Raw genomic sequence first — 25,139 nt, 5'->3', positions numbered from 1 at the left:
CTTTATACATTGTGCCTTGAAAAATTCTACTTGCCTTTCAGGGCCCAATTAAAATACCATCTCCTCTCTGAAGCTTTTCCTAAGCACTCTCATCGAAATTTATGTTTTTAGCTCAACAAAAAATTTTTATCAATTCTTTTCTTTATTTTTGGCAGTTCTGTGGATGGAACTCAGGGCCTTGAACATGCTAAGCCCACATTCTACCTGGGGAAAAAACATGGGACATAAACAGAGGCTTTCTTGCTTTCTAGGTATCCAAGGTAGATATATTGTAAACCCTTTTGCCTACTTGGTTGGCATCCTTGCATCTAGTAATAGGACCTCTAGCTTCTTTTTTACAGATTGTTTATCTCCCTTTTATCCCATTTAATTAAAACATGAATAGTCCATTCTTTTTTTCTTTAATATATATTTTTTAGTTGTAAGTAGACATAATACATTTATGTATGTATGTATATATGTATGTATGTGGTGCTAAGGATAGAACCCAGTGCCCCATACATGCTAGGCAAGTACTTTACAACTGAGATACAACCCCAGCCCAGGAATGGACCATTCTCAAACCCCACATTTTCACACCCTCAAATGCTTTGGAGGATCCAAATCCAGCTCATCAGTATTAACACCAGGACTTCTGCTGAAACTATTTGGAAAGGGAACTTTTGTTTGAGATTGCTAAACTGATGGGATGTAAACTTGCACTGTTATGCCCATCTTTGTCGCTACTTAAGGAGATGCCTAAGAATGCTTCCAAGCCAGAAGAAAACAGAGGTAAATGAGAAATAAGATGTATTCTGGATAATCTTACATTAAGCATTTGGATCTAACCATGCTCTAGGACAAACTCTTCATTGTATAAGCCACTAGGTTGTTTTGTTTGCTCAAGATGGTTTCAAATGAGTTTCTGCCATGGTAACCCAGAAAGTTCTGATTAACACACAATCTATGAACTTGTACATCTATTCAACAGGCTAAAATAGGCTTAAATGCAAAGACCTACTTGTTCATTTGCCTAGTTCTCCACATTTAAAACCATTTTGAGGAGGCATGGTGGTGTATGCCTGCAATCCCAGCTACACAGGAATCTCAGACAGGAGAATTGTAAATCTGAGGACAGCCAAAGTAACTTAGTAGCAAAACCTCAATAAAATTTTTAATAAGGGTTGTAGCTGTCATAGGACACTTGTCTAGCATTCTCAAGGCCCTGAGTTCAATCCAACACCACACACACACACACACACACACACACACACACAGGCATTCTGCTTAATAAAAATGGAACTAAGTCTAATGTGGTGGCACATGCCTGTACTCTCAGCTACTGTGGTGACCTTGGCAGGAGGATCTCAAGTTCAAGGCCAGCCTGAGAGCAACTTAACAAAACCCTGCCTCAAAAGAAAAAAGGTGGGGATGAAGTTCAGTTGCAGAGTACTTGCCTAGCATACATGAGGGTTTGATGCCTAGTACTAAGGAGAGAAGGAAGGAAGGAAGGATAAACTTAAATTATTGAATATATGTTTTAACACAAGGGAATGCAGGCTGTTAGAATTGTAGAAAGCATTTCAGATGGCATAAGAGTATGAATAATATGACACGAGCAATGAGTAGAGTATAATCACCTGTTATTGAATACCATATTTTCCTATTCTTTTCTTTCTCTCACTCTCTCTTCCTCCCACTCCCCAGTTTTTCAGGATTGAACTAGTGCTTCACAAATGTTAAATAAGTACTCTCTCTTTATCACACTAACCCAACATTTCCTATTTTTCATATAATCATGCATTAAAACAAAATAGCATTTTACAAAAAGATACCTAACTGTAATTCACCTTCCACAAGTACAAAGCCAATTTGTTATTTAAGTCTTCTCATGCTTACCATAATTGGTAATGAATGACAAAGGGGGACATTTCAAATAAATGTTAACTCATTTACTAACAAAGTGGTAAATATATTTTAACTATGAATGTGTTTTTGTTTTCACATCACCGATTTATTTGCTTGCTCTATCTCCAGTACCAAAAAGGTAATCATATGCTAAACATAGTAATTGAGAGCTATCAGTTGGCAGCTAAATTACCATATTTTAGTTTTCCAAAGAATTATCATGCATGTGTATTCAAACGAAAATAAAAGGACTTAAAAGATTGTCCAAAAGTAACCCTGTGCTTTAGCTATTTTTCTGGGGCTGCTACATTGGCATGCTCCATTAATTTTTTAAAATAAAGCTCCATTTGATGGCAAACATTTAGCAGGAAATAATTTCCCACATGCTAATTCAAATTAAAAACTTGGATGTTAATGTTCCCCTAATTCAAGATGGGAAAGATAACTCGCTTTTGAATGAGAAATGTATATCATCTGCCAAAATTTTCCCAACATAAAGAAACCCAGTGAAAAACACAAGGCTGTAGCTACTTTAAAAATTCTTAAAAACAACAACCAACAAAAAATTCTTTTAAAGAGGGCAATTAAACTTTTGGACACCATTTGCATATCACAAAACAGATTATTAAAAGCTCTTGGCTTCTTAAGTGACAGACATTCATTTACAATTTAAATTTAAATCTCAGGAAAAAAAGGTCAGTCTTGCTACCCATCTAAATGCTTTCTGATTTTAAAAACTAGAGATACTTAAGAAAAAGGAGTAACTATTACTTGAGTTCAATAATAGATAACTCCTGGGGCTTGGGGCTTGGCTCAGTGGTAGAGTGCTCCCATAGCATGGGTGAGGCCGTGGGTTCAATCCTCAGCATCACATAAAAATAAATTAATTAATTAACAATACTGTATCCAACTACAAGTAAAAAATAAATATTAAAAAAAATAGATAACTCCTCCTCTAAAATAACAATGAACCTTAAAGAAAACTAAATCATGATACCTATGTGGAATGGAATATAATACCATCACTCATGGTGACTAAGTAACCATGGAAAATGTTTGATAAAATTGTAGTAAATATCTACATATCTTGCCTGATGGGGTGGTACATGCCTATAATCCCAGCAACTTGGGACACTGAGGCAGGAGGACCACAAATTTGAGGTAAGCCAGCAATTTAGCAAGATCCTGTCTCAAAATAAAAATAAAAAGGTGGTAGAGCATCCCAGAGTTTAATCCCCAGTACTGCAAAAACAAAACAAAAACTACACATCTCTAGGTAGAGACAGAAATGCATAGATGCTATATGGTATACATTCTTTTAGTTAATTAACTCCTTAAATTAACTAATTTAACTTTCACAACTGTTTTTAATATATTTTTTATTTGTTCTAAGTAGTTATACATGACAGTAGAATGCATTTTGACACATCATACATAAATGGAGTGTAACCTCTCGTTCATCTGGTTGTACATAATGTAGAGTTACACAGGTCATGTAATCATATACGCACATAGGTAATAATGTCCAATTCATTCTACTATCATTCCTAACCCCATGCCCCCTCCCCTCCCTTCACCTCCCTCTGTCTAGTCCAAAATACCTCTATTCTTCCCCTCAACCCCCTGCACCTCCCGGCACTGTCTCACAATTTTTATAAAATAACTACTATTACTATCCCTAGTTTACAAATGAAGAAACTTGCCAGGCCACGCCATAATCCCAGTGACCTGGAGGCTGAGGCAAGAGGATCACAAGTTCAAAACTAGCCTCATCAACTTAATAATGCCTAAAGCAATTTAGGGAGACCCTGTCTTTAAATAAAATATATTTTAAAAGTGGGGGAGAAGGGTAAAGGGGGTTGGGGATATGGCTCAGTGGTTAAGCACCCCTGGGTTCAATCCCAGGTGCCAAAAAAGAAGAAGAAACTTAAGCACCTAATGTATATGATCTAGCTAAACTCATAGAAGCTAGCAAGTGGTATATTCAGGACTCATATTTTTAAGTCATACACATATTTTTTTAAGTTATCTCAAATTGGTACATGTCTAAATTAACACAATTTATTCCTTATAAATATTAACTTTCAGGGTTAGGGTTGTGGCTTAGTGGCAGAGCGCTTGCCTTGAATGTGTGAGGCACTGGGTTCGATTCTCAGCACCACATCACCAAATGACTAGCAAACTGGTAATTTCACTGAGGACAAGAACTCTTACTTTATGAATCCTCTTCACTCAAGACTTCTAATGGTTGTTAAATGAATGCATCAATGACTACAGAACAAAAGACAATATTCCTTTCATCAAAGAAAAGTTCAATTATGAAACCAAAATAACAGGTTAAAAAACCTCTATGTATTAATAATTCAACCTTTACTGAAAAACCTTTACATGGTTGAGTTTAGAATAAATAAGTGCAAGGAATCGGTTATATTGAAAACTAGGAGGGAGATGGCAATAGAAAACTAAAAATAGGAGGTGTTCCATCACTGTTAAAAGGAAAAATCCAGTACATGAAAAGATAATATTCTCCTATCACTGATTCATAGAAGAAAGAAAACTTATCTAACAAAAATAAATAAGTAAAAAACTATAAGTTCTTTGGTATTAGACACCGTACAAATTCACCACAAAAATAAATGAAGAGGGCTGGGGTTGTGGCTCAGTGGTAGAGTGCTTGCCTAGCACATGTGAGACATTGGGTCTGACCCTCAGCACCACATAAAAAATTAATTAACTAATTTTTAAAAATGTATCAAGCTTCCTGAACACTTTTAAAAACTAACAATAAAATAAAGAGTATCCAGAATCTGGGTGTGAATTTATTCTGCCCAATAAAAACAGAATGCATGCCACATATAACTTAAAATTTTCTATGGCTACATTAACAAAAACAAATACATGAGATTAACAATATATTAATTTTACTTAATCTTGTTTTTCCAAATTATCATTTCAACAGATAATGGATACAAAAATGAGTGGGATATTTTGTATTCCTTAATACTAAGTCTTCAAAATCTGGTGTATATTTTACACTTATTACATCTCTATTAAGACTAATCACGGGGCTGGGGATGTGGCTCAAGCGGTAACATGCTCGCCTGGCATGCGTGTGGCCCGGGTTCGATCCTCAGCACCACATACAAACAAAGATGTTGTGTCTGCCGAAAACTAAAAAATAAATATTAAAATTCTCTCTCTCTCTCTCTCTCTCTCTCTCTCAAAAAAAAAAAAGACTAATCACATTTCAAATACTCAAAAGCCAAAATGGTCTAGTGCAAGATTAGCATTTATAAGTTAAGGAACAGGAACCAAAAACAATGGACAAACATCATTACTTTCCAGTGAAGAAAAATTAATGTTCCCAGCAGTATTATTTTCCTCTACCCCAGAAAAATAATTCAAACACCTGTTTTTTTGTTGTTGTTTTGATTTTTTAAAATATTTTTAAAATTGTAGATGGACACAATACATTTATTTATTTTTATGTGGTGCCAAGGATCAAACCAAGTGCCCCACATATGCCAGACAAGGATGCTACCACTGAGCCACAACCCCAGCCCTTGTTTTTTTGAGAACAAAAATTTCTTCTTATTTAAGCCCCCTGAATAATCTACAGACTTTAAATAAGGCCTACCATTCTGGATTTTTGTTTGTTTGTTGTCAGAACTGAGGACTAAATCCAGGTCCTCTCACACACTAGCAAAGTGTTCTACCACTAAGCTACATCCCCAGTCCCATTTATGGCTTTTATACTTTCATTTATTTATTTATTTTTGTGTACTATGGGGATTGAACCCAGGGACCTTCTACCATTGAACTATATCCCCCATGCTTTTTATTTTTATTTTGAGACAGTGTCCAAATTACTCAGACTTGAATTTGGCCTTGAATTTGCAATCTTCTTGCTTCAGCCTCCTAAACTGCTGGGATTACAGGTGTGTGCCACTGTATCTAAGTACATAAACATTTAACAAATAACTTGTATGACAAAAAGAAATAAATCACAGAATGTATTCACATCTTCAATAAATATTCACTGGATGTATATCATGTACCAGGCATTGTTTTAGGTGATGAAAAGTAAAAGTAATTTAACCATAGATGTATTGAAAGCAACACACCAAGAAAAAACATTTGCTACTCAGATTACAGAGAAAGAACTAATCTTCCTAATATATAACAAAAGAGTTATTAAATTTAAAAAAAAAAAGCAATCCTGTAGAAAAACAGCTTGAATAAACAGTTCACAGAAAAGTTAAGATGCTTATTATCCTCACTTCTGTTGAAACAAAACAATTAAACTACACTAAACCTACTTGTACACCAAACTGATAATAAACACACAGGAAAAGGAAAAAAGTATTCATTGTAAAAAAAAAAAAAAAAAATGTGTTAGGTACATAAAAAAGAGTACAGTTTTTAACTTTAAATGAAAGCTAGGTGTTATGGTCTGGATGTGAGGTGTTCCCCCAACACACACACACACACACACACACACACACACACACACAAAGCTCATATATGAGACAAGGCAAGAAGGTTTACTTAATGGCAAAATCTTGAGAGTTTTTCCTTTGTGCCTTAAAAAAAAAAACAGGATGCCAATGACACTTCAGCTTTTTTTTTTCTTTTTTCTTTCTTTCTTTTTTTTTTTTTTTTTTTTTTTGAGGTACTGTGGATTGAAAGCACTGAGCCGTATCCCTGCCCTTTTTATTTCTTGAGACAGGGCCTTTCTAAATTCCTTGAGCTTCAGATCCTCCTGCCTCAGCCTCCTGAGTAGCTGGGATTACAGGTGTGTGGTACCACATCTGGCCCTACATCAACATTCTATAGAACCCTAGACAGCACAATAAGAAAAAGAATAATAAGATCAAATTTCAAGAGTCAAACTACAGATTGAGTATCCCTTATCTGAAAGGTTTAAGACAAAACTATACTTACTTCCTCCTTAGCATTTAATACCAGCCATGATATTACATCTTTACACACACACACAACATTTATTTATTTATTTTGGTACTGGGGATTGAACTCAGGGGTGATTAACTACTGAACCACATCCTCAGTCCTTTTAATTTTTTATTTTGAGATAGCGTTTCATTACGTTGCAGAGTCTGGCTTTGAATTTGGAATCCTCCTGCCTCAGTCTCCCAAGCCTCTAGGATTATAGGTATTTGCTACTGTGCCCAGCTTACTTGTGTATTTTTATTGTTGATCCTTTTTCTCTGGACTGTGAAGTTCATGAAGCTGAGATTTATCTGTTTGATTCACTGCAGCATCCCCAACACCCTAGACCTGGAACAATTTCAAAAGCTTTCATTCAAGTATTTGTTAATCAAATAAATGAAATCAAATCAAATATGGACCAGATTAGGAAGGAAATTTTCACTGTGGGGCTCTAACAGCCTATCAGATACTTAGCATAGTACACCAACTTGGGAAGTTGAGGAAGGAAGATTCCAAGTTTGAGGCACTCAGGCAACTTAAACCCTGCCTCAAAATAAAGATTTAAAAAGATGTAGGTGTAGTTCAGTGCTCAAATCCCTAGTACTACCAAAAATAAAAAACCTATCATATACTGAAGAATACATTCAAATGAGTATTTTATCCTAAGAGATACAGCATGTAAATTTTTAACCCACTCTTGTTGCATTTATTTTCATTTAAAGTATTTGGAAACCATCTTGAAAATGCCAAATAATAAGTCATCAATTTCTTTCTCCAAAAGATCAAAATCAGACCAAAAGGTCAGAATCAGACCAAGAAGTACTTGTGAAAAATACAGTTCATATCTGCCTGGGGATTAGAAATACTGGCCTTGGGTTCAACAGCAATTTGGCTAGAGATAAATCTTTAAACAGTATATATGTAGAGCTGAATACCTTAAGTCATGGAAGCAGGTAAGATTGCCCTGGAAAAATGTAGAGAATGAAAAAAGTATCAAGAGGATGATCACGAGAGTCACTAATACTTAAGCAGGAAAAAGGAGATTGAAGGAAAATAACAAAGGTTTTAAGGTTGATGTCAGAGTAATACAGAGAATAAAATGTTCGAAGAAGAAAATGATCAGTACTGTCAGAAATTAAAAAGAAGTGGGGCTGGGGTTGTAGCTCAGTGGTACAGCACTTGCCTAGCACATGTGAGGCCCTAGGTTCGATCCTCAGCACCATATAAAGATAAATAAATTAAATAAAGGTATTGTATCCATCTACAACTACAAAAAAAATATTTTTTTTAAAGAAAGAAATTAAAAAGAAGTGACACAGAATGAGGACAGGAAAAAAATACACTAAGTCTAAGAATTGCTCAATGATTTTTTTAAGCAATAGCTTTACTGAGATATAATTCACTTATTATAAAATTCACCCTTTTAAAATACAGTTCAGTTATTCTTAGGATAGTCAAAGAACTATATGACCATCACTACTCCCAAAATTTCAGAATACTTTTATCTCTCCAAAAAAGAAATCTTTTACCCACTGGCAGTTACTCCTCATTTCCCTCCATGCATTAGTGGTTTTTGAAGAGCAGTTTTAGAGAAGCATGGAAAACTAAAGGAAAAATAAGGAATTACATATAAAAAGAACAAATTATTCTTTCACTTCTTTGACAATAAAGGGAACAAAGCTAAATAGGTAAAAAGGCCATGATGTAAGGTATTTAAAATGGGAAAGGCCTTCAACATCTGGTAGGCTGAAGGGAAGAAAATCAGGAGATAAAGACAGAAGATAAATACCAGCTTAGGCATTAGAAAAAAGGGGAAAGTATACAATCAGAGGCACAGATGGAAAGGAAGAGATACTTTAGAAGACTGAGGTAATGAAAATAAGGAAATACTAAATGATCTAAAAATGCAGGTAGGGGAATGTCTCTAAACTTTGGTAGAGTTTTTAAATTTTTCATCATTGAATGCTTTATTAATTCAAAACAAAAGTGATAAATGTGTAACATAATTTTCACTTATTAGGATATCCAACATGGCAAGAGATTGTCACTCTCACTCCAACAACAAAGAACAAGCTAAATAAACTAAAACACTAATAGTTTTAAGACATCAGAGAGCAAAGGACACAAAAAATAAAAATTTTAAAAACTAATGAATTAAACTTCAGAAAGTGATATCCTTCATAGAGAGAAAGGCCCACCACCACTCTCCTCTCCAGGATAGCAGCAGAAAGAAGACATGCACTGCAGACAGGGATGAGAGGAAATAAGCCAGACTTTTTAACAGCCACATATAGGTTGGCATAACGGATGATAATTCTTAAGAGTAGAAGAGGTAGCTAAGTGTTCCAAAATGCTGGATAAAGACTTAGATAGAGCCCGAGGTATGGAACAAATCTGTTTCCACCCACCAACTCTCCCAAAGGTTTTAACAATGTTACACAGGTAGCACATTGAAATCTGGGGATATGGCAAGAACTGAAAGAGATCCCCTTGTAGTACAAACGTCCAAGGCAGTCATCTTCCAAGGAGGACTAGCAGGTGAACAGAGAGAAATTTGTCTAATAGCACAACATTTCAGCTATCACAGTTTAAGATGAGACAGGAGGGCTAAGGAAAGTCTCCATAGCATTGTAGGCCTTCACAGAATGTAAAACAGCTGCCCTCCAGAGGTTAGGGTAAGGACAGCAAGGCAGAGCTCCTAAGACACAGGCAGGAAGCAGAACTACACAAAGAGAATTTACCAGGGATCTGAAAAGCTGGCCAGCTAGGCGGCAAAATAAAAATCCCTAAAATCATGTCAAGGTTCAGATCCCAAATCCTGCTGAACAGAAAGTCACAATTCTGCGACAGAGTGTTTTTTTTGTTGTTGTTGTTGTTTGTTTTTGTCATACTAGGGATTGAATTCCTCACCCCAAAATATTTGAACACAGTGAAGTGAATCAAACTAAAGCTACAACAAAGGACAGACTTAAGCCAGGGCAATGGCGCAAGGTACTCTAGAGGCTGAGATGGCAGGATTGAAAGTTCGAAGCAAAACCTGGGAAACACAGCAAGACCCTTAAAATAAAATTGACTGCAGCTCACCAGTGAAGCGCTTGTCTAGCATGCAAGAGGCCGTACTGAAAAAAAGGGGGAAAAAAAGGCAGACTCTCATTTTACTTTTTAAGTCAGGCTTATTCAATTTAGTCACCTGACAGAATAAAGGCCATGAAGACATATATTAAGTAAATAATAAGTAAACTTCAGGCTCTAATATTGCTTTATGTAAGTTGACTAGCATACAATCAAACATTATGATAGAAAGAAGCTAGAAAATGTGACCCAAGGTCAAAGAAACATTGAAAATAAGCAGATAAAAAGATGGTCCCAAATGTTGGAATCATTCAAAAGGAGTCTTTAAATAATTATGATAAAGATACTAAATGATCTTTTAGAAAAGATGGGTAACATATAAAAATGTGAGGAATTTCAGCCATGATGGAAATTATTTTTTTAAAAATGCTAGAAGGGAAAAATATTTCAGAAGTGAAAAATTAATTAGAGAGATTTAATAGCAGAAAAAAAGGAGTGGTAACCTAAAGACACATCAACAATTGGAAATAATCAAATTGAAACAAAAGGAAAGAGGCTGGGGGCTTGAGAGAACCACATATCTGAGTTCTCAGTGGTCTAACACTGTCTCTGTTAGACAGTGGTCTAACATAACACATTTGGAGTCCAAGAAGGACAAGGAAAGATAACTGAATCAAAGAAATATTTGAAGAAAATATCCAAGGAATAATAATAATTTAAAAATTGTCACTGAAAAATAATTTTATTTATTACAGGTTATCACTAGTCAACCATACATAGCAAATATATTACTTGACTTAAACATTCAGCCAACTACTCCATGTAATAGCTGTTTTCGTAGTTCTTTGAATAAAAAACTAATTCTGATATAATAGTTTTCCCTCTGGAGTTAGAAGCTGACATTTCTGAATATTACTTCCTTAGAAATCAGCTTTCCTATTCAATCAAGCTTTATATCTGAAAAAGTTTTATATTCTTAAGTCTAAAGGTATTAAGAGAAATTCAACTTAAAAAACTACTAAATATAGAACTGGGCAGGATGGTGCATGACTGTAATCCCAACAACTCAAGAGACTGAGACAGGAAGATCACAAGTTCAAGGACAATCTCAGCAACTCAGCAAGACCCTGTATCAAAATAAAAAATACAAAGGGCTGGGGATGTGGTTCAGTGGTCAAGCACTGAACCTTATTAAAAATAAGGCCAGGTGCAGTGGCACATGCCTGTAATCCCAACAATTCAGAAGGCTGAGCAGGAGTAGTTCAAAGCCAGTCTCTGCAACTTAACTAAGTCCTAAGCAACTTAGTGAGACCCTGTCTTAAAATAAAAAATCAAACCGGCTGGGGATATATATAGCTCAGTGGTAAGGCACCCACCCCTGGGTGAAGGGGAGGGCAAAGGAAGGAGGAGGAATAATAGTTAAATTTCCAAGCTCAACTATCAAAAACAAACCCTCCCTGGGGGGAAAAAAAATCTTAAAATCTCCATTTCTCAATTAGAATGGGAGGGGGTGGGGAGACACTAATAAACTTAATTATTAGATGTAACAGGAAGCCAAAGGTGGATTTTACTTACGTTCACATGATCTGATTTATATTGTTCAAAGATTGCTCTGTGGAAGTCCAAACAGAAAAACAAAAGTGGAAACTGGGAGATGAATTAAAAGGTAACAAAGAGACAAGAACCAATAATGACTTATACTAAGGATTTTAGCAGAAATATTAAGAAGTCGTTTGAATCAAACAAGTAAACAAATGTTTAGACAGCAAATGAAATGGAGAAAAAAAAATCATTAGTGGGGGGGGGATACTATTCTTAACAGTATAGTTAGAGAAAAAATGAAATTGGACTCACAACCAGGACATAAAAAGAGACGTGGGAAAAGCTAAGGAGAATTTTCCCAAGCTTTTCCACAGCCTAAAGACTGTGAGATTAGCCAGTTTCCACTCCATTCTTTAATTTCCAGTACTGCTCTATTATTATGATAATGCTTTGTGCAAGTGCTACAAATACATTAATAAAGAGCTTAATTCTTATATTTTGACAAAAAGCAATGGCGACACTGTAGTCTAGTAAGTATTAGTAATCATTATTCCACCTTGAGCCCTTAGAAGCAAGATTCACAAATGGAATAGATCTAGAACAACCTCCTTTGTCTGCTTGTGTATCATTATATGTGATCGGGAGGAGGACAAGAAGATAAAGACGCAAAAAGAAGACTCCTACAGAAAGGCATTTTGCTGACCAAGTAGTTTTCAATCTGACGCAGTCTCAACAAAAGTACTATTTTTTAGAGATAATTACTGAACTTTGGACTACTTTATTGTTCATTCAATTGACATGAATCATTAAATATAGTTTGACATTACCACAATTCCAACATGACAAATAACAGTAAAGCTTTTATGCTGTTATGGTATATATCTGCATTTCCAAAATGGCTAAAGATAGGAAAAAAAATAAAACTGAGTTTCAATTAAAAAAATCCAAAATAGCCAACCTCAGCAACTTAGCAAGGCCCTAAGTAACTTAGCAAGACTCTGTCTTAAAATAAAAAATAAAAAAGGGCTGGAGATGTCGCTCAGTGGTTAAGCACCCTTGGGTTCAACCACTGGTTCCAAAAAAGAAAAAGAAAAGAAACCCAAAACATTAAAAAACTGACATGAATACTCCTGGAATTTTCCTCCTTCCAAACTCCATCAATTTATATGACTAAAAAAACCTTAACATGATAGCAATTTGCATGAAATGGGTAGTTTCATAAAACTGTGATAAAAACAAAAATCATGTAGTAGCAAGACCCAAGCTCAAATATTGGACATCACTCTTATTAACTGTGTGATCCTAAGCAATTTAATCTTATTTGGTCTTTAGTTTTCTCATTTTTAAAGCACAGATAATACCTCTTAGTGTTTTCAAGATTAAATAAAATCTTATACGCATGCACACAAAAATGCATAACAAGCATTTAAAAATAGTACACAGCCAGGCTCAGTGGCACATTCCTGTAATCCCAGCAACTAGGGAGGCTGAGGCAGTAGGATTGTAAATTCAAGGCCAACCTTAGCAACTTAAAAATAGTATATAACATTTAAAATTACATATATCTAAAAATATCTGTATGTTCCTATCACTAAAAAAGGCAGTTTATTGCCAAAAAGCATATGAAAAGATGCCCAATATCATTAGTTACTAGAGAAATGCAAATGAAAACTACAATGAGGTATTTCAAACCTACTTGAATGACTGTAACTTTTAAAAAAAGGAAAATACAAAGCAGTAGAAAGGCTATAGAGAAATTGAAACCCTCATACTTGGCTGACAGAATGTAAAAAGGTGCAGTTACTCTGAAAAACACTTTGGTGTTTCCTCAAAAAATTAATCACAGAATTACCACATGACCCCAAAATTCCACTCCTAGATATATATCCAAAATAACTAAAAACAAACATATCAATATAATACTCTCACACCAGCATTATTTATGGTAGCCAAAAGATGGAAACAAACCAAGTATCCATCAATGAATGGATAAACAAAATTTGGTACATACATACAATGGAATATTATTCAATCATAAAAAGTAATAATACAATATTATATACATGTACAGATATATAACAACAAATCCCATCATTATTTGCAACTATAATGCACCAATAAAAAAATGGTAGAAAGAGGAGAAAAAAAAGTAATGCTTTTTTTCATGCTGCAACTTGGAAGAACCCTGAAAACATTATGCTAAGTACACGAAGGGTCAATAGGTCAGATATGATTATACTTATATGAAATATCTAAAGTAGGAAAATTCAGAGACAGAAAGTAGATTAATGATTATCAAGGGAAGGAGGGAGAGGGGAATAGATAGTTAATGATAATAGGTTCAAAGTTTCTGTCTAGAGGGATGAAAAAATGTAGAGATAGAAGTGGTGATAGTTGGCTGGTTGCAGTGATGCATGCCTATAATACTAGCTACTCAAAGGCTGAGGCAGGAGGAGCACAGGTTTGAGGCCAGCCTGGGCAATTTAGAGAGACTCTGTCTCAAAACAAAAATTTAAAAAACAGGCTGGGGATGTGGCTCAGTGACAAAGCATTGAGCTAGATTTACAAGGCCCAGGGTTCAATCCTCGGTATCTAGAGGTCAAGGGGGGGTAAAGCAGGAAGGGGCAAACTAGCTCTAGAGTTTATGAGAATTCTCTTGTATTATCCTCACAATTTTTCTCTAAGTCTAAAATTTCACAAATTTCTAAATAAGTTTATTAAGAGGTATATTATTTCATTTGAAAAGCATCATGCTAAGTGAAAGAAGCCAAAATCAAAAGACTACATACTATATGATGATAATTTATTGACATTCTGGTAAGGGCAAAATAGGGATAAAAACAAATCAGCTAGGACTAGAGGTGAATAGAAGGCACTGACTATAAAAGCAGCATAAAGAAATGTTTTGAGCCAGGCATGGTAGTATGCGCCTATAGTCCCAGCAACTTGGAAGGCAGAGGCCGGAAGATCCCTTGAGCACATGAATTCCAAAACCCACCTGGGCAAGCATACAATTACATCCCCAGACCTCTTCATTTTTTATTTGGAGACAAGATCTGGCCAAGTTGCCAAGGCTGGCCTTGAATTTGCAATCTTCCTGCCTCAGTCTCTAGTAGTGGCTGGGATTATAGAAGTGCACTACCATACCCACAAGGAAAAAAAAAAAAAAAAACTTTCGAAAGTGATGGAAACATTCTATATTTTAATTGTGGTGCAAACAGTTACACAACTGTCCCCCATAAATCACAGAACTGTACACATAAGATAGACGAGGTTTTTGGTTTTTTAAATATTTTTAGTTGTAGATGGACATAATATTTTTATTTATTCTATTTTTATGTAGTGTTGAGGATTGAACCCAGTGCCTCACATGTGCTATGCAAGCGCTCTACCACTGAGCTACAACCCCAGCCCAAGATGAATGAGTTTTATATGTAAATTGTATCTAAGTCTGACCTAAAAAAGATTAAAAAAAAAAAAAAACTAAAAAGTGCAGTGTTACATAAGCATTTTGACATACATGGAATTAGTCTAATAATTGTCATTACTAGATCTAGTCAGATTAAAGTAGGTTATTCCATATTCCCTGGAGCCAAAGAGCAGTTAGCAAAGTAACTTAGCAAATAAATCTATGTAATTATGTCTACTCATACACTATGGCTTTGTTTACAGGAATAATCAGGTCTCCTTCAGAGCTTATCTTGGGAAGATGTATGTTTTGAATCACTCCAAAAACTATTAATAGACTATTTGAAAAAAGTGTTTTCTTATTTCCTAATTAGACCAGCATTTTCTAAATAAAGTAGATTTCTCTCTCTCATCAATATTCACAGTTTTTTCCACCTTACCATTAAGAACTTACATTTATTTCCCTCTAGTCTCCTCTCATTCATTTCCCATACACTATTATCTTGAAAGAGAATTTTTTTTAATACCTTTATTTTATTTATTTATTTTTATATGGTGCTGCGGATCAACCCAGGGCCTCACACATGCTAGGAGAGCGCTCTACCGCTAAGCCACAACCCCAGCCCCTTAAAAGAGGACTTTATCTTTGCTTTTTCCTCTCATTCCACAGAATTTTAATAATACCTAATTTCTTCCCGCATCTACTGGTATTTTCTGACAGTAAACTGACAATTTGTCTACCTCACTACTAGAGCCACAATGGATTCATAGCCTTGAAATAAAATTTCCTGAATCACCCAAATAATAAAAAGTGTTGATCATAGGTACCCAGAGGTCTATTCTCACATCTTCACTTCTATCCTGTCCCATTGCTTGAAATAAGCCTTGTAAATCCTTCCTTAAAACTATATTTTTTTCCTTTATCTAATTTTCCCCCAAAGTCATTTCCTGCACATTAAATAACTCTGACCTTGAAATTTCATCCCCTTCTTCTTCCTGTAGTAACAGATTAAGATCTAAATTCTTTTTCAAATATCTTTCCTAATATACTCTCATCTGTTTTCAATGACACTAAAGTATACCTCACATCTTTTCTTTCCTATAAACAATTTTTTATACCTTAAGTACTTTCTGCTATATGGATTATAGTTGGTCTCTCCTAGCTGGTATATGAACTTGCTCATTCTTTAACACACACTCCAAAAATCTGATATGTGCTATATGACTAAACATTCAAAAGCCATTATGAAGACATGCAATGAAAAGAATACTGGGTCTAGTAGATGTGGGTTCAAGCATTACCTCTTACATATTATGCTAAACAAGTTACAACATTTTTGGATCTCATTTTCTTCTTCAAGAAAATAAAAATATTTACTTATTTACTGACTTAACAGATGAGGGGAACATTACCTAAAGAATAATCATCAATCAATACAAACTTAAGGGCATTATTTAAATTCTTTTGACAAATTTATCTTGTCTAATTAAGCCTCTAGTGTTTTTTTTAAACTAAACTCCATACACAGCAATAAAGTGAATCAACATTGCAATTACTTTTTCATATCACTAATGTTAACTACTAGACCCTAAGACTAAAACAGAAAGCTTTATTTCTTATTTTAATAGTAAGAATATTAGTTACATAGTATCTTCATTCATTTTCTTTTTGTTCGTTCTTTCTTTTTTAATATTTTATTTTTTATTTTGAGACAGGATCTAAGTATCTGAGGTTGGCTTTGAACTTGGAATCCTCCTGCTTCAGCCTCCCAAATCGCTGGAATTACTGGTGTGGTCCACCACACCAGCCTCTTCATGCATTTTTGTCTGCTAAGCCAACAATAACTGCTTTCAAATCTATTAAAAAGTGTTTTTAAAACTGACTTGTTTTTACACCCAGGAAGCTAAATTTAAAATTTTAAGAAATCCAAAAAGTGGTTTAAAATTGTATAAATCTCATTTTTAATTGCCTAAAATGTCCAGGTGCACAGTCTTGTTGAGTCTATTATTTTAGAAATACCAAACTGCAAGATGGGCATAGTGGCACACACCTGTAATCCCAGAGATTCAGGAGGTTGAGGCGGAGGATCACAAGTTTGAGGCCAGCCTGGGAAACTTAGTAAGAACATGTCTTAGAATAAAAAATAAAAAGGGCTGGGGATGTAGTACGGTGGTAAAAGTAGAGTGCTACTGGATTCAATCCTCAGGGCAGGGGGTGGGGAATAAGAGTGGGGGGGACATAGCGGTGAGGATTGGGGGGTATCATTAAACAGACTACAGAGAAAAGCAAAGATACAAAATACACATAAATGCACAAGACTACTGACTTGTAGTATAAAGTATAATCATCAATCAATACAAACTTAAAGGCATTATTTAGTTTAAATTTTTTTGACAAACTTATCTTGTCTAATTAAGCATGGGAATTGCTTTCAGTCTCAACCACAGTCTTACTAACAAACTAAAAGACACCTAGAAGAATATTTCCCAGTATAAAAATTATTATCATCAAAAGAATATTATAGCGAGACACAGAAGCACATGTTTGCTATAATGCCATATAGCTATTCAGGAGGCTAATGCAGGGGAATTGCAAATTCAAAGCCAGACTGAGCAACTTAGTGAGACCTTGTCACTAAATAAATCAATAAATAGGGATGGGGATGTGCATGTGCCAGGCCATGGGTTCAACACCCAGTACCACCACCACCACCAAAAAAAAAGGCAACACAGTTACAAAACATTTTTTTTAAATGCTTTGTGGAGAGAATGTAGAGAAAAAGGAACACTTTTACACTGTTGGTGGGACTATTAATTTGTACAGCCACTATGGAAATCTGTACGAAGGCTCCTCAAAGATTAGGCACAGAACTACCTTATAATGTAGTTATACCACTCCTCAGTATTGATCTTAAAACAATTTAAGTCATCATACTATAGTGATACATGTATAGCTATGTTTATAGCAGCACGATTCACAATAGCCAAACTATGGAACCAATCTAGGTGTCCATCAATGGATGAATGGATAAAGAAAATGTGGTATATATACACAATGGAGTTTTATACAGTGATAAAAATGAAATCATGTCATTTGCTTGAAAATGGATGGAATTTAAGAACACTATGTTAAGTGAAATAAAAATGATAAGGTAGAAAAGGAAATCAGCAGAATAGAGGAAAGGGACCATGGAGTGGAGGGAGGGGGAAAATACTGGGGAGTGATATTGCAAAATTCTATTGTTATACTGTGTGCATATACGAATATGTGACAACAAATCCCAACATTCTGTACAACTATAATGCACCACTAAAATAATGCGGGGGGAGAGGGGAAGAAATAGAAAAAAAAAAAATGCTTGTACCACTATTGCTTTGAAAGGTTAGCCTGATGCTCGGATAAGAATTGTGAGTTCCTGGGAAATTCAACACTCACTTTAGGTATAAGTTCACTTCATGAATGTACTCAGTGCAAAACAATGTGTTGGATTAAGGAAAGATTCCTAGACATGGAAACTGATGCAGCAATTTAAATGAAAAAATTTAACTTATTGATGGCAGAGGAAACAAAGAATCGTAATACACATAATAAACACATTAAGTTATAGTAGTTTCTGAAATACCTAAAGCAAGCATGCCAATTTTTATATTCTTTGAAACTGAAAAAAGTGTGAAACCTATGGATAAAAACATTAAAATATGTTGTCTGTAAGGAAGTAGCATGCAAGCAACATGCATACAAAATAGCAGAGATTTTCATACGGAAAAAGAATTTGCTTTATATTTATTAATTTAGCACAAAATTATGGGATTGGTGGAAGCTCTGTGTGTTTTGTACATACATAAAATTGTTTTTAAAATCAAGTTTCAGGTAATAAATCTCTATTTTCTCAATATTATAACGTGCTTCAGAATCCAAACACTGTCTTAAATATCTTCATAAGTTTGTACATCTCAACTAAAACTCTTCAGTCTAATTTGCAACGGTGAATAACAGCACCAAGTCCAATTATGACAGGACTGCTAAAGGCCTCCAAGGAGGCAAAGGTACAAAGTCTCCCCTGGAATCAGTGTTCCTGGACCTCTGTGTAGTCTTCTCTCATTATACTATGTCTTCATCATTCCTCTAAGAACAGTTTTGCTTTTTCCCGCTCCTTCTTGTGGTCTTTGATATTAATCCAATATACTAAATGATTTTTCCAACAGGACCTGAAACCCACCTGGAAAGGTGTTAGGATACTTCTTTAATAAGTAATCGTGTTCAAAGAGTTTCCCTCAATTCAAACGCTGTTTAAAATAAAAATATAATTAAAATTCCAATTTCCATCAGGCCAACAAACCGAATTACCCTAGGCTCTCTTTTCAGGTTATATCCAGGCTTTCCTCCTCACTTAGTTTCTCCTTCCTCATTTTCCTCCTCAATCTCTGTTCCCTCCGGGGGAAAAAAAAAATCTATAGCTGAAGAATCTCGTGTTCAAAGCCAAACAATTTTGCGAGAAAAATAAGTATGGTTTTTATTCTTTAATTATTTATTGTTCTTCTGTCACGACTCAGGAGCAGTTAAGCAAATATTTTTAATCTAACTGCGCTTTCCCAGAAGGATGATGCGCTAAATACACAAATAATAGTGCCTTTCCAAAGCAAGTGGATTCTGACAAAAAGGGAACAGGATGGGGGAGGGGGATCCCGGGAGAAGAAAAAGAATCATTAGCCCCAAGATCGAGTTGGGACAGGAGGGGAAAGGGGCCATAACTGAGAAATGCAACACATACACACTCGCCAGAACTTCATAAGAGAAGACGACCGGACACTGTGGCTCCAGTACTGTCCCTAGGGACCAGGAGGTGGCCTTCCCTCCCGCTCAGGTCAAAACTAACTCCCCAGCGCACCCTCGCTCCCGACAAAAGGGGCCTGGTAGAGACGCGGGCCCCTCGCACCTCCCGCGGGACGTTGGCAACCGCCTTAGTGGAAGCAAGGCCGGGAGGGATGTGAGTCGAGTTGGGTAGCGCCAAGAGTACCGGACGGAGCGTCAGAGGCGGCCACCGGCGGTCTGGGGGCGGCGGCAAGGGACCCTCCCATCCCGGGATCCCACTGCGCCCTCGGAGGGCAGGGTCCCCCGTACCGGCCTCAAGATGTACCCCGGTACTGGCCCCGGCTACTACGACCACTTCTCACCTCACGCTGCCTGAGTCTGTCCCTCCACTGCAACTCGAGCCGTCGCAGCCGCCACGGTCCGAGCCATTTTCCCTGGGCTAACTCAGCCGCCGCCGAAAGCTCCGCCGGACTCCGCGGCCAGCCAAGCACATCACGTCACTTCCGGCAGGCAAGCACCGCCCTCCGCGCCCAGGCGTCTTGCGGATTGGCTGCTGTGCGTGGCCTACCTGAGGTGGTAGGCGGGGCCGGGACGCGTCCGGTGAGGCTGAAGCTACCGTGCTGAGGCTTTTGGCTACTGGCCCTGGACTTCCCTGTGTGCAACCCCTGGGCAAGTAGCTAGCTCGCTGGACCCCTCAACCAGCCCCCTCTCCGACCTGGCATTCGAAGCCCGGCCAAGCGTCTCGGGCATCGAAGTATCCTATTGTTTCTATGCTCCCTCTCAGGACTCCGCGCTTGCCTTTACTCGGACTGCGGCTCCCAGAATTGTGGTAGTGGCCCCGGGCCCCCGGTGAGATTAGTTTGCATTGGAATACTGAAACGTACAGGCAAGACAAAATCGTTCACTCCAACCCCCATTTACCTAGTCTTCACAGTGGATGAGGTGCTGTGGAGTGTGTAATTTGTAACCCATCACGTGTAAAGTGCTTTCACGTTAGTGTCTCATTTAGTCTTTGGCCACAGCTAGGTAAGGAAGATAGCCCGACAATAACTCACAGCCACATTGCTTTCTGTATTACAAAATATCTCCACACCCAAACTCCATAATAGAGATACCTTCTTATGAGAACTCAATGAGATTAAGCTTGTGAAGTGTTCAGCCCTCGACTGTTCACATAATGAGGTGAAGCAGATTGGAAAATTGTCCCCACTTTACAAATCGTGAAGCTGGCTGCCTTCCGGTTCAAATTTGGTTTTTTAGCGGTTGGTTAGTTGGTTGTTTGCGTTTGTGCGATGCTTGGGATTGACCACAAGCATGCTCTACCACTGAGGTATACCCCCTGCCCTTATTATTTTATTTTATTTTATTTTGAGACAGGGTTTCGCTCAATTGCCCAGGCTGGCCTCACATTTGCTGTCTTCCCGAGTAGTTGGGATTATAGACACAAGCCACCATGTCCAGGTTTTTACAAAGAAAAAAGCATTGTATAATGATTGTTCTTTAAGCAAGGAATCAGTACCTTCCAAAATTTTATTGTAATGTGGCATATTGATTTAGGTTGCAGTTCTCACTACCTCTTTCCCCATCAAAGAGGACACACTATGCAACTAGTTTAAGAATAAGGAATAGCCAATTGGCTGCTTCTATTTGGGGGGCAAGGATAAGGGGATCTCTAAAACGTTTTTTGTCAGGGGCATGGGGGGTTGTAGCCAGGAATTTAACTCAGAGGCACGGACCACTGAGCCACATACCTAGCCCTATTTTGTATTTTATTTAGAGACAGGGTTTCACACCAGTTTTTGCTGAGGCTGGCTTTGAACTTGTGATCCTCCTGAGCTGCTGGCATTACAGGTCTGTGCCCCTGTGTCCAGCTATTTCTATCTTTTTAAGAGGGGGTAGGGATAATGTGGAGTAGATGAAGTCCTCTCCTCCTTTCATTGTAATATACATGCCTACACCTCCCTGGAGATGGGAAAATTGAATGTAGTTTTTATTCTGTGACTGTAGTCTAGCTACATAGAAGTTGAGGCAGGAGATCACTTGAATCCAGGAATTTGAGACCAGGTTGAGCAACACAGGGAGACCTCCATCTGAAAAGAGAAAGAAAAGGCCCTATTATTCTCTGAGGAAGCCTAGAAGCAATTTATGGCTGTGGTAACTACCTCCTGTCCACCTACTCTAACTTTTCACCAAACCCAGGAGACCTTCTGTATACAGGCTCTTGCAAACTTTCCACACCCTAGAAGAATGTCCCTTAGGAATCTATTTGGCTCCACAGCATTGTTCTGCTTTATCTTCTGATCAAAGGAGGAATTTCTGGAATTGGCCATTCTTTCACAAGATTAAAAGGGGTGGGGAAAACTATCTCCGGGCTTGTTTCCTACCTTCTGCTTGAGAACTAAGTGTGCCTTCAGGAAAGAAGAAAGAGGCCTTTAGAGAACACTGAGTCTTCAGGGAAGATTAACTATTTGACTTTTTTGTATCTCTTTTATTTTTTTAATGAAATATTTTCTGGATCCCAGGGGGAGGGAAAAAAAGGGCCCTGGTCTTTGAATCAGTTCCTTGTTGCAGTTCTGACTTGTTTTTGTTTTTGCTTTTTTTAATGGCTTTTGGATGGCCCTTATTTAGTAAGATCTATTAATTAGAAGGGTACCAATAAAATGAAAAGGAAGAGTCTGATGACCCTCCAGATTCTAAGAAAGCAGCATTTGCAAATTGTCAGGTGTCAAGAATCTGAACATGTAGCCCTCCCTTAGCATGCCTCATCTGTCTGGCAATGGCTTGTGAAGAAGCATGTTAAACAATATGAACACAGATCCAAGAGAAGGTAAAAACTGGCACTGCTGTTATTTAGAACCAAGTAGAACATAGCTAGCGCCCCACTTATCCCCTTTCTTTTCTCTCCCACTGTCCTCAGGTTTGACTTGGTTGTAGGGAAAAAGATTGAGGAGGAGGAGGCATTACATTTTTAAGTGTTCCAACTCTAACTTCTCACAGAGAACTTCACACCACCATAACTATTCTCAAGCTTCTTCCAGTACCAAATGAGAAACCAGCAACCTTTTTCTTTTTCTTTTTTTAACCACAGGTTTTAAAATGTGGCTAACATTTTGTTGAGATTTCCTAAGACCAGGCCCTGTTTTAGGTCTTTGAGAGTATTATCTCATTGAATCCCTCCAGCAGCCTTAATAGAAAGGTGGTATTATATCCTTATTTTATAGTTAAGGTATTTGAGGACCAGAGAGGAAAGTAACTTGCCCAAAGCCACATAGCTATTACATAGTAGAGCAGAGATCAAACCACAGCTCAGACTCTTTAAGTTCACACTGCCCCTAATAAGCCAAGGGTATTTTAACAGGTATAGAGGTTATTAATAAGTTCTGTTCATCTTTCCCTCCCCAGTGCTATGTTCCCACAATATAGGAGGATTCTGCTAGATACTACACTACACAATTTAAAAGTTGTGGTCTCAACCCCTCAGAAATCATTACCTAAGAGAAATGACACACAGAACAAGAAATGTGTAAATGATGAAAGGATATGAAACTTGTAAAAAGAAAGGGAACTATCTGCCTTTAATTGATTTAAGAAGGAGAGAAAGAAATGCATTGAGCCCCTACTTTCTATATATCAAGCACCAGGCTCTGTGTTGGGAATAGAGTAGTAAACAAGATATATCTCTGCTCTCATAGAGCTTAGAGTCCAATAGGGGAGACAAACATTAAACACCTAACTAAGCAATCACTTAATCTCTTTGTGATAAGCAGTGTGAAGGAAAATTAGTGTTTTTCTTCTACTTAGAATGGAAGGAAAGAAGTCCTTCTCTGAGTACATGACATGAAGCTGAGACCTAAACAATGAGCAGAAATTGAGTGAGAATGGAGAGAAAAGTATCCCAGGCAGAAGGAACAGTGTGTGCAAAGAGAGTGAGGGGGAAGGAACATGGTTCAGCAGAGGAACTGAAAGACCAATGGTGGTGTTATACTGGGAATACGGGGGAAGTGATATTATTATGATTATTATGAGTATGAGAGATATAAGTTGCTGAGGCTGGCCTCAAACTTGTGATTTTCCTGCGTCAGCCTCCAGAGTCACTGGTATTACAGCCATCTACCACAACACCCGGCTGGGAAGTGCTTTTAAAATGTCATAGTGAGACAAACACTTCATACCAGGCCTCAAAGGCAGTGGTAAGAATCAACTTAGGTCTTTATCTTAAGAATGAGGGGAAGAGCCAGGCACAGTGGTGCATACCTGTAATTCCAGCGGCTCTGGGGAAGCAGAGGCAGGAAAACCACAAGTTTGAGGCCAGACTCAGCAAAAGCGAGGCATTAAGCAACTCAGTGAGACCCTGTCTCTAAATAAAATACAAAATAGGGCTGGGAATGTGGCTCAGTGGTTGAGTGCCCCTGATTCAATCCCCAGTACCAAAAAAAAAAGAAAGAAAGAAAATAAAGAGAAAGAAAGAAAGAATGAGGGTAAAAGATTTTTTCAAGATGGTGGAATAGAGAAGGTCGCTTTCCTGGCTGCTCCATGCTCTGAAACCAAGAAAGCAGATAGGCAGCTTCTCAGCAAGATGGATGAGAAAGAAAAAGGGTGAGTGTGTGCTTTACTAGGATTTAATACTGGGCATTCAATTTATTATATCCAATTTCATGACCAGGGACTCATGAAATTGGATATAATAAAATAAGAAAGAAATCCCCAGTGCCATTGCTGTGGCTATGACTAGAGGCACCAGCCAGAGTGGTCCATCTGTGAGCAAACTGGAAAGATAAGGGAATTAAAGGGACCGGCAGCCTGAGTTGTGTCTGGGTATAGGGATATTAGAGATAAAAGACATCGCGCAACTAAACTGAAAGTTGTGCTACACAATATCCTTGTGTGGGAAAGAAGCTGCATCTCTCCCAGCTGCCCTTGGAGGAGAAAAGGAACCATATTGCAGCCATAGTCTGGGGGCTAGCAGCTCGGGGAGCCAATTCCTGACAAACATGAGTTTGGCCCAAAATATAGGCCTGCCAAACCCACACTGCATGACATAGAGTGTGCTCAAGTGACCAGGAGAAAATCAAACTTGGAGAGGGGTTTACACCCACAATCCAGCCAATTGAAGGACCTGCTGGGAGAGAGGAACCTGGCTGAGAATTCAAAAGTGCAGAGGTGGGAGAGATTGAATAAGGAGACTGAACCCAAAAGACCAGGAACCTTGGTGTCCATGGGTAACAGAGGGGACTAAAAATTGGCTCCTCCATCACACAAGTGGAACCCAGGAGAGATCCTGGGATGCAGTCTTCCAGTGTTGACCAGCAATTGCTGGGACCCAGAGGTCAAATCTTCAGACCAATCACCATTCAACAAAGAACCTGGAGCCTACCTTAGCCTAAACTCCACATCCAGGAACTCTGCTTATGGAATTTCCCCTCTCTGGGAACCCCACCCTGAGGGTGGAGCAGACAGGCATACAACA

General features: G+C 37.5%; 1 protein-coding gene across 2 annotated transcripts in view; it reads right to left on the bottom strand.

Annotated features, from left to right (window-relative positions):
- Window positions 1–20,122, bottom strand: part of Pik3c2a (phosphatidylinositol-4-phosphate 3-kinase catalytic subunit type 2 alpha) — a 121,674-nt gene extending 101,552 nt beyond the window's left edge. For both annotated transcript variants that reach the window (XM_027942301.2, XM_071616366.1), the window contains exon 1: window positions 20,035–20,122. The gene's annotated coding sequence lies outside the window, so the exon portion shown is untranslated. The remainder of the gene's footprint in view (window positions 1–20,034) is intronic.
- Window positions 20,123–25,139: the final 5,017 nt, after the last annotated feature.

The sequence above is a fragment of the Marmota flaviventris genome, chromosome 9 (genome assembly GCF_047511675.1).
Source record: "Marmota flaviventris isolate mMarFla1 chromosome 9, mMarFla1.hap1, whole genome shotgun sequence".
Classification (NCBI taxonomy): Eukaryota; Metazoa; Chordata; class Mammalia; order Rodentia; family Sciuridae; genus Marmota; species Marmota flaviventris.
The sequence above is the reverse complement of the archived record's forward strand: the minus strand, read 5'-3'. Positions and strand labels throughout refer to the sequence as shown.